Source organism: Protopterus annectens, chromosome 1.part1, assembly GCF_019279795.1.
Source record: "Protopterus annectens isolate FY-2018-M chromosome 1.part1, PAN1.0, whole genome shotgun sequence".
NCBI lineage: Eukaryota > Metazoa > Chordata > Ceratodontiformes > Protopteridae > Protopterus > Protopterus annectens.
This window is the reverse complement of record NC_056726.1, coordinates 640,139,700-640,155,713: the sequence shown is the minus strand read 5'-3', so window position 1 is coordinate 640,155,713 and position 16,014 is coordinate 640,139,700.

Genomic DNA, 16,014 nt, shown 5'->3' with positions numbered 1-16,014 from the left:
AGGTAGGCAGTCTGAGTATGAAAACAAAGAACATTTATCATTGTTGTGACTTGGGGTGGGGATATCATATAGTATCTGAAAGCTACAGTTTAAAACATATAACTGTGATCATTGCTATTCAACTCTTTTTTCACAAGCTAACATCATTGGGGTACACAACAGGAAGTTATCTTTTTTGGATAGTAAAGAGGCAGACTATGTGTAAAATGCAGACATTTTTTTGATCTGTTTAGACTAATGGCAGTGTATATGTCCATGAGCAATAAGCTGAAATTCATTATTGAGGTCACCATGCCTTTCACATCCTTCCAACCATATATCAGAAATGTGGACAGAAAGTGGCTATTTTGTTTTGAGAAGGCTGTGTATTACAGCAATGTGAAATTACATGATTCTTGCAAATTAATTATTGAAATGGCTAGCTCTAGGGAGGGGAGTGTATTAAGTCAAACATCAGCAGGTTGAAGAAATTAATTGTGCTCATTGTTCTTTTTCACATTCCTCACAGTCAAACAGCAGAGGTACAAAAATGGTGAGTGTCTTTTCAGAGTATAGATGAGGAGGCATGCTGTACATGAAAGCACACTATTTTTATATGATCACTGTCAATCATACAATTTCTTGAGGGGCAATGCAGGCATTTAGCAGCAAACAGCTGCAATATATTACTGTGCCCATTATGATTTTTGTTTTCTTCCCAGTAAGACACTGGATGTTTACAGCATCTGGGTGTCATTTTCTTCTGAGGGGGCATATGCTGCATGAAAGCAAAGGTAAGTTATCGGATCATTTCTGATTAATTATTGATATAGTTGGTTGTGGGACAGCATCTGTCAAACAGCAATCTTGACTTATATTTATATGATCATTCCAAAAACATAGCTATGTCCCATCTCATACTGTACTGGAATAGAACATGTGTGCTTTTAGTTGAAGTATATTATTAGATATTTATTGTAGAATGCTTTAGGGGAAACTATTATATGGACCCATACACAACTAACATATCCAGCATTTCAGAGGCTTTTGTTTTCACAATTTGCCACTATATTTAGTTTCTACCTGGGGGCTATGTGACAATTGCTGGCAAAGGTGAGTGAACTTATGAATATATGCACACTCATTACATTTGAAGCAAGAAATATTTTTTATTGCACCAGCCAAGGCAACGATTATTTTACTACCTATACAGTGAAGCCTACAAAGGCAGTTTGTGCCATGTAAATCAGAATGGATATGTAGTGAATTCCTTGGAGATTTAGTGTGTTTTGCACCCAGATATCTTATTAGAAGTACCTAAATTTGTTTGCTGTCAACTGCCTTAAATGAACTGATATACGGCCTTTTAAATGCAGCCAGTAAATCCAGTGTTTCAGAGGGTTTGTTGTCACACAGGCATTACTAGCTGGTTTCCATCTGGGGGTTATTTGACCCCTGCAGTAAAGGCCAAATAAAACTAATGTCCAAAATATGTGTCCTCATTATGCCAGAAGTTAAAAAAAAATGCTATATATTTCATCAGGACAGATATCTCCTTTGTAAAATGTCACAGCTGCATTGACATGTTTTCATTCAGCTAAGGATTTTGTCTCAAATTCAGCATTAAGCTGCACTGAAATTCATGAGGGTAGAATAAGAGCACTTTGCAGCAAATTATCCTGTTCTTACTATCTTAATGTTTCATAATGAAGTCTAAAGTTGGGACTGACACATTCCCCCGGATTTACTAATCTTCCGTATAAGACTAGATTAGTCTTACATGGAAGCGCCAGTGTAAGAGTATGATGGCAGCGCGCCATGCATATTAATGAGGGTGTGCTGCCTCAACTCTAAAGCTTACACGGAGCATGGACAAGTGTAGGGGGCATGTCGGACTGCTGAGCAGTCTAAAAATCCACCCCTCTGCAATGAAGAAACGCAGCAATTTCGAGTTACATGAGCGAGTCTGCTCACATGTGTACAATGTAACACTACACTCCCCCATATGTAAAACAACTGACAAAATTAAAAATAAAAAGAGTTTATTTATTTATTTTTTTCATCCGATATAGCTGCCCGTATTTGTGCAGGTTTCCATGGGTTTGCCCATTGCTTAGCTACAGTTAGCAGCTTAGACACCAGAAGAGGATAATAAGAAAAATATATACAAATTAAGCAAAATAGCGATGGAGTAGTGGTTAGAGCCTTTGCACAAAGAGGAGGCATTCCCGGTTCAAGTCCACTACTGCACGTTCCATTTTCTGTTGGAAATCTGTATACAATAATATTTCCTGACATTTTTTATGTATAAGTTTTGTAAAAAGCATTGAAATGTTAAATGCAGTAGTGAACGAATTATATATATATATATATATATATATATATATATATATATATATATATATATATATATATATAAAGGTGAAATGGTTATGCATTCTGAGGCATGAGTACCCTATTTTAAGCAATATAACGCACTGCTAAGCACATTTTACCATTATTGAGCATATTTAAATCCAATTGCGCATAGCTGCGCACCGCACTAACCAGTACAAATGCAACGTATTTGCGCGTAGCTGTGCACTGCGCTAACCAGCACAATGTTGGGTAACTTCAAGCAACGTCGAGCAACACAGAGCAACGTAGAGCAACGTTGAGCAATGTTGGGCAAAGTCGGGCAAAGATGAGCAAAGTCGGATAAACATGCTCACACCTCCTTTACTGTACCTTAACCAGTCAGGTCTGCCCAGTAGGAAAATAAAAAGCAGTAAAAGGGCTCGAACTCAGGATGCTGTGCACTATAGTCACAGTAATTAACCATTAAGCCATGACAGCATTTCATAAACATGCACTTTCAACAGACACATATCTATCAAAGGAATTTTAAACATTGCCAACATCAGCTAAGCAGGCGTGCCTACAGCTGAGTTTTTCCAAAACTGGCCAATCACAAATAAGTGCGGGAAATTAGGCATATTTAAGCTCCACAGGTGGGAATACTTGCTATAACTGGTTGTAGCTTCCTTCTGCAGTCAGCATGGCCAGTGTTAGAGAAGACACTCAATTTAAAGCGCAATGCTGGGGCATCCAGGTGTCCAAAGTAATAGTTTGGCTCCTTGTGCACAACCATGAGGAAAGACTCATGCGGGGCTAGTACTAGGGTACCCAATATAAAATGGAGGCCTGGAACAGTCTTGCCCGTGATCTCACCAGTGCCACTGGTGTTCCTCAGACTGGTGAGCAGGACAGGCACCATTATTCTGACCTGAAGCGATGTAGGGAGGATCGACTGGACCAGTGGATCCAGGAATCCCGTATAATGCCTAATGCCCCAGTACTGAGTAAGTAGCCATTGTATGAAGTAGTTAAGAATTGCTATGCGTGTCTATACTATGGATAGGTATGCCTCAATATCACTGCATTTACTTCACAGCTGCAGTTGTCTGGGCTATGAACCAGCAAGCCCATGAAGATAGGCTGCAAAGGCTGAGTCATCAGGCAGCTTAGTAATTATTCTGCATGTACTGTTATATAAAATAAATGAAAGAGCCTTCAAAAAGTCTTTTAACCCAATAAATAAAGGTGTAATAATCCTTTAATAAATGTATGATTCATGGAGTGCATCTTTGTCATTTTTTTTATATGTTGTTGTACTGTTGCATTCTACAAATAGTAGTGTTGTATTAAGCAGTGTCAACCCACACTTGGGTAGGTCCATATAACGTGGATGAAGGGTGTGCCAGTAGCTTGTATGCATATGTACAGCCCTCAACTGTTGGTTCATGGCCAGCATGTACAGGTTAATCTGGCACATGAGTAGCTTGGTATTGTGTTTCCCAGAAATGTCAGTGTGCTGCCAGAAATGTAGGGAGCTGTTAACATATAACTGATACTTTCACCTGAACATATCTAGATAATTATATGAAAGTAGATCTGTCAGTGTACCATTTTAGCAGTAGTGTGTGTGAACAACTCTCAAAATATGTTGCAATAACATCTGCATTTTGGACAGTTTGTATATAAGATACAGCTCATGTGTATAATGATCTAGCAAAATCCAATTGCACAATATAAGGACATTGGGTAGTGTAATAATACATGTGAGGGACATATAACTGCAGTTAAAAGGAATGTAGTGAAAACTAGAAGGATATATAAGTTGTTAATTGAGCTATCTTTTCCCACCCTACTGTATGTGCATAAAAAATGAAATTCCACACCTCAATCGGTATGTCTAATCTCAAAACATTTGTTGGGACATATGTCCTATTGGTTTATAAATTTGCATTTATTTCTATGCATGCGCCCTGTTAAAATACCACAATATTGGTGGCCTGTTGCCATCAATTCAACCTGCATGCTGTTGTAATGTCCACTATTGTTCTATATATGCATGTCTTATGCTTGCTTTTCAACTGTTGATAATCTGGTGTGTTGGGCTAATGGGAATACTTCTGCATGCTGTTATAACTAATTGGGAATGCTGTTGACTGTTACTAACCCATTTCTTTATTAAACTCTCCAAAACATAGTTCATATGGGAAGGCTGGTCCCAGTGGACCCACCTGTCCCACCTCAGCTGGCCATGGCACCTGGCACCAGCAGATCTGGTGCCCAGCCTGGGACCTCCTCCTCCATTGGCCCTGTGCCACCTTCGGGTGGAAGTGCTGCAGGGGATGGGGCTTGGCCGCCCATGCAAGCGTGGATGGAGGGGCACCTATCACCCTTCAAACGGTCCGGGCTGTGGTGCATAGAGAGATTGAATGTTCTGTTGCAGAACCTCTATGCCAGCTTGAGGTCCGGGTGGCACAACTCCCGGGTCAGCCTGCTCATCCTACACAGCCCCCAGCACAGCCACCCTCTGGGCCATAAAGGTGCAGTGGTGACTGCCCATGGGTGGGGTCCTCAGTCCCACTGTTTCCATCTGGGGGCTCATGGGCTTGCGATTTCCAAACATCCATCCCCGTCAAAGGTGTTCACCCACCACATTCGTCATATACCGCCCCTTTATGCATCTTGTTTGTCTTGTCTGATTACCTCCCCAACCTACCTCCCCAAATATACCTACTTCCCCTACCCCACATTCCACTCTCACCTAAAAAAAAGGGAAATCTGCTCCCAAAAAAAAAATTACGCCCCGTACATAGCTGCCCATTTTGCACACATGTCCACTGGACACATGAAATGTTATTTAATTGGCATTACAACATACTTTGTTGTCCTCACCCCTCTCTCAGGGGTTGAAGGGTTCATATCTACCTCCAAATTTATTGTATATGCACAGCTGTTGCTGTTGAAGAAATGGGCAGCTATGGACGTTCCCTACACCCATCCTGCACATCCCGAGATATTTTCCATACTGTCTTTCTATCTTTGTGTTCCTTTTTCACCCCTTCCCTATCTCCCCATTTTTCTTTTCTTTCAAAGAAATTAGCGCGGGGGTGAGCGGGAGTAAGCACTATTAAGCAGTAGTTAGCGGGTTTGCGCAGGTTTGCGCTTGCTTGCGCTTAGCTAAGCAATGCGCTGCAATGTGCAAACCCACGCAAACCCGCTTACAACTGCTTAAAAGTGCCTTAGTCACTCTGTATGTGAGGGCCCTTGTTTTGCTCAGCAGCAAAATAAAACACCTCTGGAAGTCTCGAACCCCGGACCTTGCACACACTACACAACATGAAGTACCACTAAGCCACACAGTAAATATACATCAAGTTGGTGCTTAAATAATTATATCATGCATCAGAATGAGTGAATATAAAGGAAAAATAGGAATACAATAACACACAACTTGTTCTGTAGATGTTGACCAACAGTTGTTGTGGGATTACATTACGTGACTGTGATAAGAGAAGCAGACATTCTAGCAGGAAATAATGTTACACCATCACTTTACAACCCCACACAGTATCACAGCAGGACAAATACTGGCATATCTGTTTAGGGCAGAGGCCATACCTCCCAACTGTCACTAATTTTCATGGATGTCCCTGATTTTGACACAAATTTTAGCTCTGTCCCTCTGAATCCCTCCTAAAACTACTGACTTTGGCCAGAAAGGTGGTGAATTACACTTAATGAATAATGACAATAATTAAGAGTTAGACACTTATTTTACTTCAGAAAAGGTGTATTAATTCATATCCTCTGATTCTCTCAATGTCTCAACTTAATGGCACTAATATTTTAAAGGTGTCCCTGATTGTCCCTGACTTTTTCTTGACTTTTTCCTGAGTCTGTTCAAATATGTACCTGATTGGTTGAGAGGTCTGGCAGAGGCAGAAACACAGAGGCATATCAGCCTTTCTGCTGTTACACACTGTGCAAATAGCTTTGGAAGGAGTTTCGGAAGCATACCCTTATGTAGGAATACAACACTGAAATACAAATTAATGTAGCCATGTACTGGCAGCAACCAACTGTAAGAATGTCATGCTCTATTGCTCTATTGCTTGGGCTTCAGACCAGTTGTTTTACATTAGGAAGGTTTGTGGCCTGCACTGTGGTGGCAGGACAGGTAGCTTACATCCTTCTAAGTTGGGAACTGCTGATTGAGGGCTCAGTGTCTGTTATTCTAAAAGTGTATTAGTTCTGGTTTAAGCACTTGGGCTTCAGGCCAGTTATTTTACATTAAGAAGGTTTGTGGTCTGCACTCTTGTGGGAGGAGAGACTGGACTCTGCCCTTCTGAGCTGGGAATTTCTGGTTAAAGGCTTATAGTGCCTGCATATTGGAACTGTTTCTTACTGAAATTGGTACACCTTGTTTGCTGTAGCATAGACTAGATCCAGGCCTGCTGAATCTAGCTTTGTTTGTATGCTTGTTGTTTGTCTGCTTGTTATTTCCCTGTAATGCTAATTCCACCTAAAACATGGCTTTTCAGCGCTTCTGTGGATCCCTAGTGATATCTACATTGCTTACTGTACTTATTTCCTTGTTTCACTTGAAAGAAAGTTACTGTTTGTCATTTTTGCATTTAAGTTACCTGTAACACATTGCATTTAAGTTACCTGGCAATTGCTCACTAAGTCAGCACTAAAGAATTAAAAGCACTACACCCTCACAAACTCCCATTGAGTACCTTGTTCCCCACTGGCCTTTTTTTTCAGTTATAAAGGAATTCCCAGTACTATTCTAGCATGTCCAAAGGTCAGTTGTCAATCTCCTCTCTGGTCCAGTTGGTGAATCTGGGAATCTTGAGGCAATGTTACAACTGCCTCATGTACACAGACAACACTCTCCTCCTCCCAACAAATTCCAACACATGTGAGAGATGCAACCATATAGCCTAACTGGAGGCTAAGCTCTTTCAACTCAGTACTGGTGTAACCAGTCAGGAGGAGAAGGAAACCATGCTCACTACAATTCCAGTCTCACATAGACCAACCACGACAGCAAACCAAACACATAAATACAGAAAAACATACTCGGAGGCTCTAAATAAAAATCTGCCTAAGCAGCAGAGACCTCCAAAGCAGGCACCCAAGCAACCACTACCCCAAAACAAAACACGTGCAACACATAGCTCACAAAGCCAGTGTGCCGAACAGTCACAGCCCCTAAGGCTAAACAACACACCTGATACACTTGTAATAGGTGACTATATTGTCATACACACTGATGTCCCGCTCACCAGGCTGAACAAGGAGAAGGTCATGGTGAGCTGCCTGTCGGGCGCTAGGATCCATCACATAACACAAGCACTCAGGTCACTCCAAGGCAAGTACAAATATGACTCAGTCATTGTCCATGCTGGTGTGAATGACCTGAGACGTACCTCCCTGGACTATATGAAAAGAGACATAGAGGAGCTCTCTGAGCATGTAGCCCAGGCCGGTATGACCCTGACCTTGAGTAGCATCTTACCCTCACCAAGAATGATGCCACAATATGAAGACAAGATGATCAATTTCAACAATTGTCTTAAGTATTGGTGTCATTCAAAGGGGATCCAATGCCTGTCAGCCTGGGATGACATGCTCTGCAAGCCACGATGCTTCGCTAGAGACGGCTTGCACCTGTCACCCCTGGGCTTTCGGATATTGGCAAAGGCTCTTGCTGCCCCCATAGTGCCTTTTTTAAGCAAGGCTCAAAAGACAAACCCACCTCCATAGGAATCACAAGGGATAAGAATCTAAGAGTAATGCTACTCAACGCCAGAAGTCTAAACCTCAAGATGCACGCACTCAAAACTCTCCTTAGCATGGAGAACATTGATATCTGTGCAGTAACAGAAACATGGTTCAAGGCTCCCGAGAGCACCCCAGCACTACCAGGTTATACCTCATACCATGCTTTTTGGGCCCAAAACTTGGACCTTACCACAAAAGGAGGGGGAGTATCAATATTCGTCAAAGATACCCACACCTCCAGGTTGGTGGCACAGCACGAAGCATCAGAGACTATCCATGTGCAACTAACAGTGGGTAAAACTGCCTTCCAGTTTATAGCCTGCTACAGACCACCCTCCCAAACCCAGGAACCCCACTCGGCCTTCCTGAGAACACTGGAAAATATGAAGGTCTCTCCAAACACCATTATATTGGGCGACTTCAACTACCCAAACATAGACTGGGAGCATTACTCTAGATCCAACACCCTAGCCCAAAGGTTCCTAGAATTTATAAACTCAAATGCTATGGAACAACTTGTTACCACTCCCACAAGAGGGGAAAACATACTGGACCTTATTATCACCAACATGGGGACTCTGTGCTCCAGACCAGAAGTGTATCCCTCACTGGTAAGATCAGACCATAAACTAATCTCACTGGATATTCACATCCCGACCCCACCCCCTACCCAGAAAACCACAGTGAAAAACTTCTCTAAAGCAAATTTCACACTCCTCAAGACCGAGGTGGAATCCTTCAAAACCCCCAGGCCTGTGGAAAATATGGCCCAGACCACAGAATCCTTTATAAACGCATTCTACGAACACCTTCAGGAATGCATGGATCATGCAATCCCAAATAAAACCAAGACCCAATCCTCCAAAGGCAGACATCCTGTCTGGTGGACCCCAGCCATGAACAAACTATACAATAGAAGGAGGAAGCTACTACATGATAGAGCAAAATCCCAAAAAGAGAAGGCATCTCTGATCAGTATTAGCAAAAAACTACGGGCACTCATAAAATCATCTAAGGCCAGCTTCGAGAGAATAATTGTACAGGACACTAAGGATAATCACAAGGCTTTCTTTAGTTATGTTAGGAACCTGGGTGGGAATTCCCAGATATGCTCAGAATTAGTCCAAAATGACAAAAAATACACCGAACCCACAGATATTGCCAACATCCTAGCTGACAGGTTCAGCGCAAACTTCTCCCCCCACTCCCCACCAAAAGGTCAAATATCTATCCCAGCAGAGTGCTGCCCCCTGACATCTCAGATGCTCAGGTAAGAGCCGCCTTTTCCAAAGCAAAAAACACAGCATCAATGGGACCAGACAGTGTCCCAGGCTGCGTCCTACATGAACTCCAAGAAGAGCTAAACTCAAACATAAAACTACTGTTCAGTCTCAGCCTTACTACAGGATATGTACCCAAAGAGTGGTGTACAGTAACAGTGGTCCCTCTCCACAAAGGTGGTGCCTCAACGGATCCTGGAAACTATTGCCCCATAAGCCTGACTAGCTTGGCCTGCAAAGCTATGGAAAGGATCATCATGGACCTCATAAATAAAGATATTGGGGACCTACAGACACTGGATCCTACCCCAGTTCGGATTTGTTAAGGGCAGATCCTGCCTCTTAAACTTGGTTGATTTCTTTGAAACAGTCACCAAGGCCATTGACAAGGGGAAGGTGGTCCACGCAGCCTACCTGGACCTCGCAAAAGCCTTCGATACAATACCCCACTTGGGCATTATAGATAAGCTCACCAGCTTAAATATAAACCCCTATGTCACTAGATGGGTTGCAATCTGGCTCAAGGACAGAACCCACATGGTTAGAATTGCTGGAGCCATGTCAGACTCCAAACCAGTTACAAGTGGCGTCCCACAAGGCTCAGTCCTGGGACCTCTCTTGTTCGGTATATATTTCTCGGAGGTACAGGCCAACACGGAAGGACTGTGGCTGACCAAGTTCACAGATGACTGCAAACTGGGCGCCATAATCGACTCTCCAGTCGACACAAGCATCCCCCAAAAGGGCCTCATAGAAACAGACAAATGGTGCCAGAGCCATGGCCTCAAGCTAAACGCCAAAAAGTGTATAGTCATCCCCTTTGGCAAAAACAAAGTGCCCACAAATTACCACATAGGTGGTAATCCATTAAGTACAGAAGAAGTAATTAGGGACCTGGGGACCCAAGTTGATAGCAATCTCTCATTTGACAACCACGTGGCCAAAGTGGTTAGAAAAACATTTTATATAGCCCACCTAATCATGAAGGGATTCACATCTAGATCAGGGGAGGTCATCGTGCCTCTTTACTCATCCCTCATCAGGCCCATAATTGAGTACAATGCCCCATTTGGGATGTACCTTACCAGACACCTGCAGCAACTGGAAAGACCCCAAAAGTACCTCACCAAGAGGATCAAAGGGCTCAAACAGATGCCATATGCTGCCCGGTTAAAGAAACTCCAGCTCTACTCAGTGGCATACCGCCTACTCAGAGGCGATCTGTGCCTGAAGTATAAAGCCATGTCCAACCCGGAATTAATGGACATGCTGCACCTCAGAAAATCCAAATCCCTTCGAGCTACGTGCTCGAGAGACTTGAACCTCAGCACTGAAATACATAGGACATGCTGGAGGGACAGATTCATAACCCAGAGGCTCCCTTCACTCTGGAATAAAATCCCAGTCCAGGTTAGGCAGAGTCCCTCATTGACTCTCTTCAAGAGGAATCTTGATGAGTGGATGGGAGATCGTAGGTTTACCCCGGGTATCACTTCTGTGTCACTGTTAGAGGCACAGTATACTAACCTAGAAAAAGGGCATAGCAAAATTAATTTCAAATGGGTGGTGAAAGCCAAACACACTCTGGCTAGGCTTATAAATGCCCTAGGGCAGATAGCCTAGTATGAAACTATGAACCTATGAACCTATGAAAAGACCTGTGTGGTGCACAGACAAAAAATAACAGGCTATTCTCTGGCTATCATGTGGATAAGTCCACAGTTGGGAGTTACACAGAAAGACTACTTGCCTTGATAAACTAACATGTACACAGCAACCCTGTAAGTCCAGCAAGATAAATTCCACAAAATACTACTTATGCTCTCTGTACTTCTGCAACCCTACCCAAATGTAGCATATACCTGTGTGTGCAGGGTCTACCAAGGATGTAGGTAAGCATACTCACAGTACTGACATGTGTCCAGTTTTTCTGAGCAGCTTTGGCTAATGTCAACACTAAAAAAGCACAAACTGTTCAGAACTGAGTAAATGAATATTCACAGTATAGCAGTTCACAAACAATTCTTGTGCCAAAGGAATACATCTCTATAACTAGCTTTGTATGACAGTTAATTGTAACAGTTGAAAAGAAAGTACATCTTTCCATGTATATTGGGGTAGTATTTTGAGGGGTGAGTACATTTCTACACTGACATGTGGGTACTGGAAGCAGCAACATTAGGTCTGAGTACAAAATGTAAATCTCTGGCTACACCCCTGGCTTCTGATATAAGAACTATACCAACCTTCTGCCTTAAACAATGATGTCCACACCAAACAAGGACGATCTCCATCTTGGAAAGCTGAAAGGGCCATGCCTACATGAGTCAGCAATTTATAGTACTGGGTTGCTATGACAGTGATTACTGCAATTACTACACAGCAGGCTGCATGCAATTAGCAAATGGTGGCCACTAATTGGTGCAGAGGCCATCACATGCTCATGTGCAAATTCCTACAAAACCAGGCTGCAATCTCTGCCAACAAACTCAATCACTCTATTGCAGAGACTGACAGAAAGAGAGACAAAGAGAGAGAGACAGAGAAAATGAAAAAGAAATATTACCAAATCATACAAAGGAAAGGTATGTGATACATATGTATTTACTGGCATGTAGTAGATGTCATTGAAGACTAGTCTACATAATGTGAAACATTCATATGTGGCAGCAGTACTTCTTTATGCACAGATGTTCTGCTTAACTACTGCTATGGACAATACTGTGTGTACCTGTGGGCAGTGGGACATATATGGGAAATGTGTAGCTCAGCATTAAATGTAAAAGATCTGATCCATGTTATCTGTGTTCTGTACAGTAGTGTGGCCAATGGCTGTTGGGGGGATTAGCACTGACATTATATAAACATGGGTGTGACAGAACCCATGTTGATGATATATTTCTTTACACATCAGACATGCATGATAGTCATATTAAAGTGTAGCTTAGCATTGGCAACTGCTGTAGCAGTCTAGTATACTTATCTAGCATCTGTTGCCATATATACCCCCTAATGTTAGTGTGTTTTCATATGTGACACCTGTTTGTGTTGCAACAAGGCCCAACAGTTCAGCTGTGAGGTCCAGGGACTTACAACAGTGTGGACCTTGTGTGTGTATGCCACACACATATGGAGAAATATATATGTGTCATATATATTCACATCTATATATGTGCATAGAGCAGGGGACATATTGCAATTGTTTGTGAAGGGGGGAGATATAAATGTTGGTGAAGGTTAGTATGCGCATATTTGTATGTAGGTTTTAGTGTGCGACAAACAAGACAGCATACAGTGCTGGTATATGACATGTGGTGGTTAAACACTGTGGGTGATTTGTTCAGTTTGCAACGTTGAAGCCAGTAAGATCTGCTAAAGCTACCTGGGCTGTGAACACCTTCAATGCATTTATCCCAAGGCTGTGCGACTTTATTACATTACTGTACACCTTACATCTTTTGTATAATTGATATTCCCACTATGAAAGGTGAAATGTATATGTGCCTACATATATATGTATATGTAGACAAATGGGTGTGTATATGTATATATATATATATATATATATATATATATATATATATATATATATATATATATATATATATATACACACACATATATACACATATATATATTATATATATCTTTATATGTACTCATACACACCTACACCTACTTGTTGCAATAGATTCTCTGTACTGTTGACTGACTGTGATGGTCAATATTTTTTGTGAATACGTCAAAGATATCTATAAGATAGCTTAGTGGGAAACTGTTTATGTTATGGTATTATGGGTCCTTGCTTTGATCCTAGCAAAAGCTGTGTATTCAGTTGCTAGGCAGAACAAGTGCTATTGCATGCAGTGTGATTAAGTCCCTTGGTTTTAACTAGGGTGTGTCATTGGAGGCTAAAGCACTACATCTATGATTATTGATTGGTACTGATGTTGAATGCAAATCCTGTGTGTACTGTAGTACAACTTGAAGCTCTGGGCCTGTACAAAAAAGTATGGTGTATGTCCACATTGCTTGCATCCACAGTTTTATGTGGTCTCTGTATTCATCATAGGTTACATTTCTCAAGATTAAGGTTGTGTAAGTACTGACACACAGTACTGTATAGTACACACTGAAAGCTTATCTGGGTTGTCATACCTTTGTGTCCTGTAATTATGTCTGATGTGTGTGTGTGGGTATGTCTGTAACATGTCCTTTGACATTGGTAAAACATATAACTGTGTATCTAGCAACATTCATATTGTTCTACAGCAGTATGTGACCTATATTCCCAATTGTGCACATATTTTAGCCACTGGTTTGGCATTAACAAGTTGTGCGGTATAATAGTAATACATTTACTGGACCTTACACTGATTGTGATTGATGATATATTTCTTTACACATCAGCTTGATGTATATCTGATGTGGCCAGGTGGTGCATCGTGTTGCGTACAGTGTGCCAGGTACTTTTGTACAGTCTTATATAGTGATTTTATTTTGTTGCTGTGCAGAACATGGTTCATTAGATAGAGAGTAAGCAAGGCACTTTCAAGCAGTTGTGGGGTGTGCAGTGATAAGTGGCAATTATAGTGTTTCACTCTCGGTTAGCTTATAGGTTGCTACATATGGCAGTTCAGTGATATCTGTACTGTATAATGTTAAATGTGCCATACGACTTGCTCAGACATATTTTTGTATTTATGTCTTCCAGGGATCATGGCCATACTGCAGGAACTTGAGTTACAGTAGTGCTGAAGATGATATCATTACTAGCAGTATGATTCAGCACTACCATCTCATGTTCTCACGAACCAGCCAGGAGCAGCAGGAGCGTACTGCAATGTGGCAAGATGTTGTCCGCAGGGTCAATGAGGTAGGCCTGCATAACCAGACATATGAGCAGGTACGCCACCACTGCAGTGATCTTCTCAGACATGTCCGTCAGTGTGCCACTGATGTGTGTAGAGAACAGCTTGCAACAGGAGGTGGTGTTAATATCCATCCCCCCTCACCAGAGTGGAGGAGCTGCTCATGAGCCTGGTGGCACCTGCCCAACAACAACAGCAACAGACATACACCATGATGGAGATTGGAGCCTCCCAGCAAGCACACATGGAGCATGCAGGTAACATGGCATATCTGTAGACTACTGTTATCTGTATTGGTAGATCATGCATATGTGAGATGTAGATTGTGTCGCTCAAATATGTGGAGCCTGTTGTTGTGCAATACTGATAATTTGGAACATAATATGTAGCCCTGTGAATGTAAACTGTTGTTGTACTGTAAGATTGCAAACACACAGTAGCAATGCCACAGTTGTGGCCACTGACAAACTGTCTCATCTCTATGTAGGTCCCTCTGGGGTGACATCAAGGCAGCAGACAGATCCTGGTGAGTGTGTTCTACATTTATTATTGTAAATAAAAAGTGCACATCATAGTTAAGGTGTAGGCCATGTACACATGTAACACACCTACCCATAATGCACGCAGTGCATGTTTGGTGTAAGAGCACGCACATCTCACTAATGTGATTAGCTGCCTCAAACACATGCAATACCCAGATCATCTCAAACAAATGTGGCTAGACTGTAGTGACCATTGGATAGGCACAGCTGATACTCAACATGCATATAACACACACATTTGTGTCATACACAGAGCATTTTAACATGCTACACATAAAGGATTCCCAAACCCTCTGTAAAGACACACTCCAGTATCCAAAATCTCATCCACACATACACATAATATACCTGAGGGGTAGAGGCCTATCCTGGGGCATTTAAACACTCTGCAACACACTACACATTCATGTCAGGGAATGCTCCTTACTGGCCTCCTTACAAACTCACGCAACAACTGATTGTGAAATGGTAAATTTAGCCAAGGTAGTACAGTTCCGGCACAGCATGATTAGTGCTGGTTTGTGAAACATTTGTAGCCTTGAGTGACCACCTGATGTTTCATGATGATGGCCTGTGGTACTATACCCCATCCAGTTATTGTAACCACAGTACTACACATAGCTGTCATTGCTACACATCATAATGATGCGTGTCTGCACACATATGCACCTCTAAACAGTATGCATACCAATCACCATTTGCACAACTGACACATCTGTCTTGTGATGCTATTGAGTGGCTAGGTCATATGACACAAATTGGGTATGTGTAGTGTTTAAATATGCAGTTGTGTTTTAGCATGCCATGTCATGGATGAGACTGGCATGTCCACAATATGATCTACACTCACCATAAGTACCGTACATTGGGTATGTGGCTGAATGGTATTCCATCAATTATCCATGCACCACTGATGATGTTGTGTAAATGCTCATCATGCATGTGCTAATAATGTATCCACAATTATTTGCTGAAGGCACAGAGGCTGTAATCAGCATTGGATACCTATCTGACACACAGATACACATCCAGCAATGGTATGTACACCTGTGAGTTATGGTGCACAGTACATTACAGGGTTATGAATACCTGCACAGCAATGTTGTGTCCATGTATGCATTGTGTTCCAGGGGAGAGCCATCACCTAATAACAAAACACATGCATCAAAGCCATGTATACTGTTAGTAACAAGGACTGACTACACTTGCACTGCATGC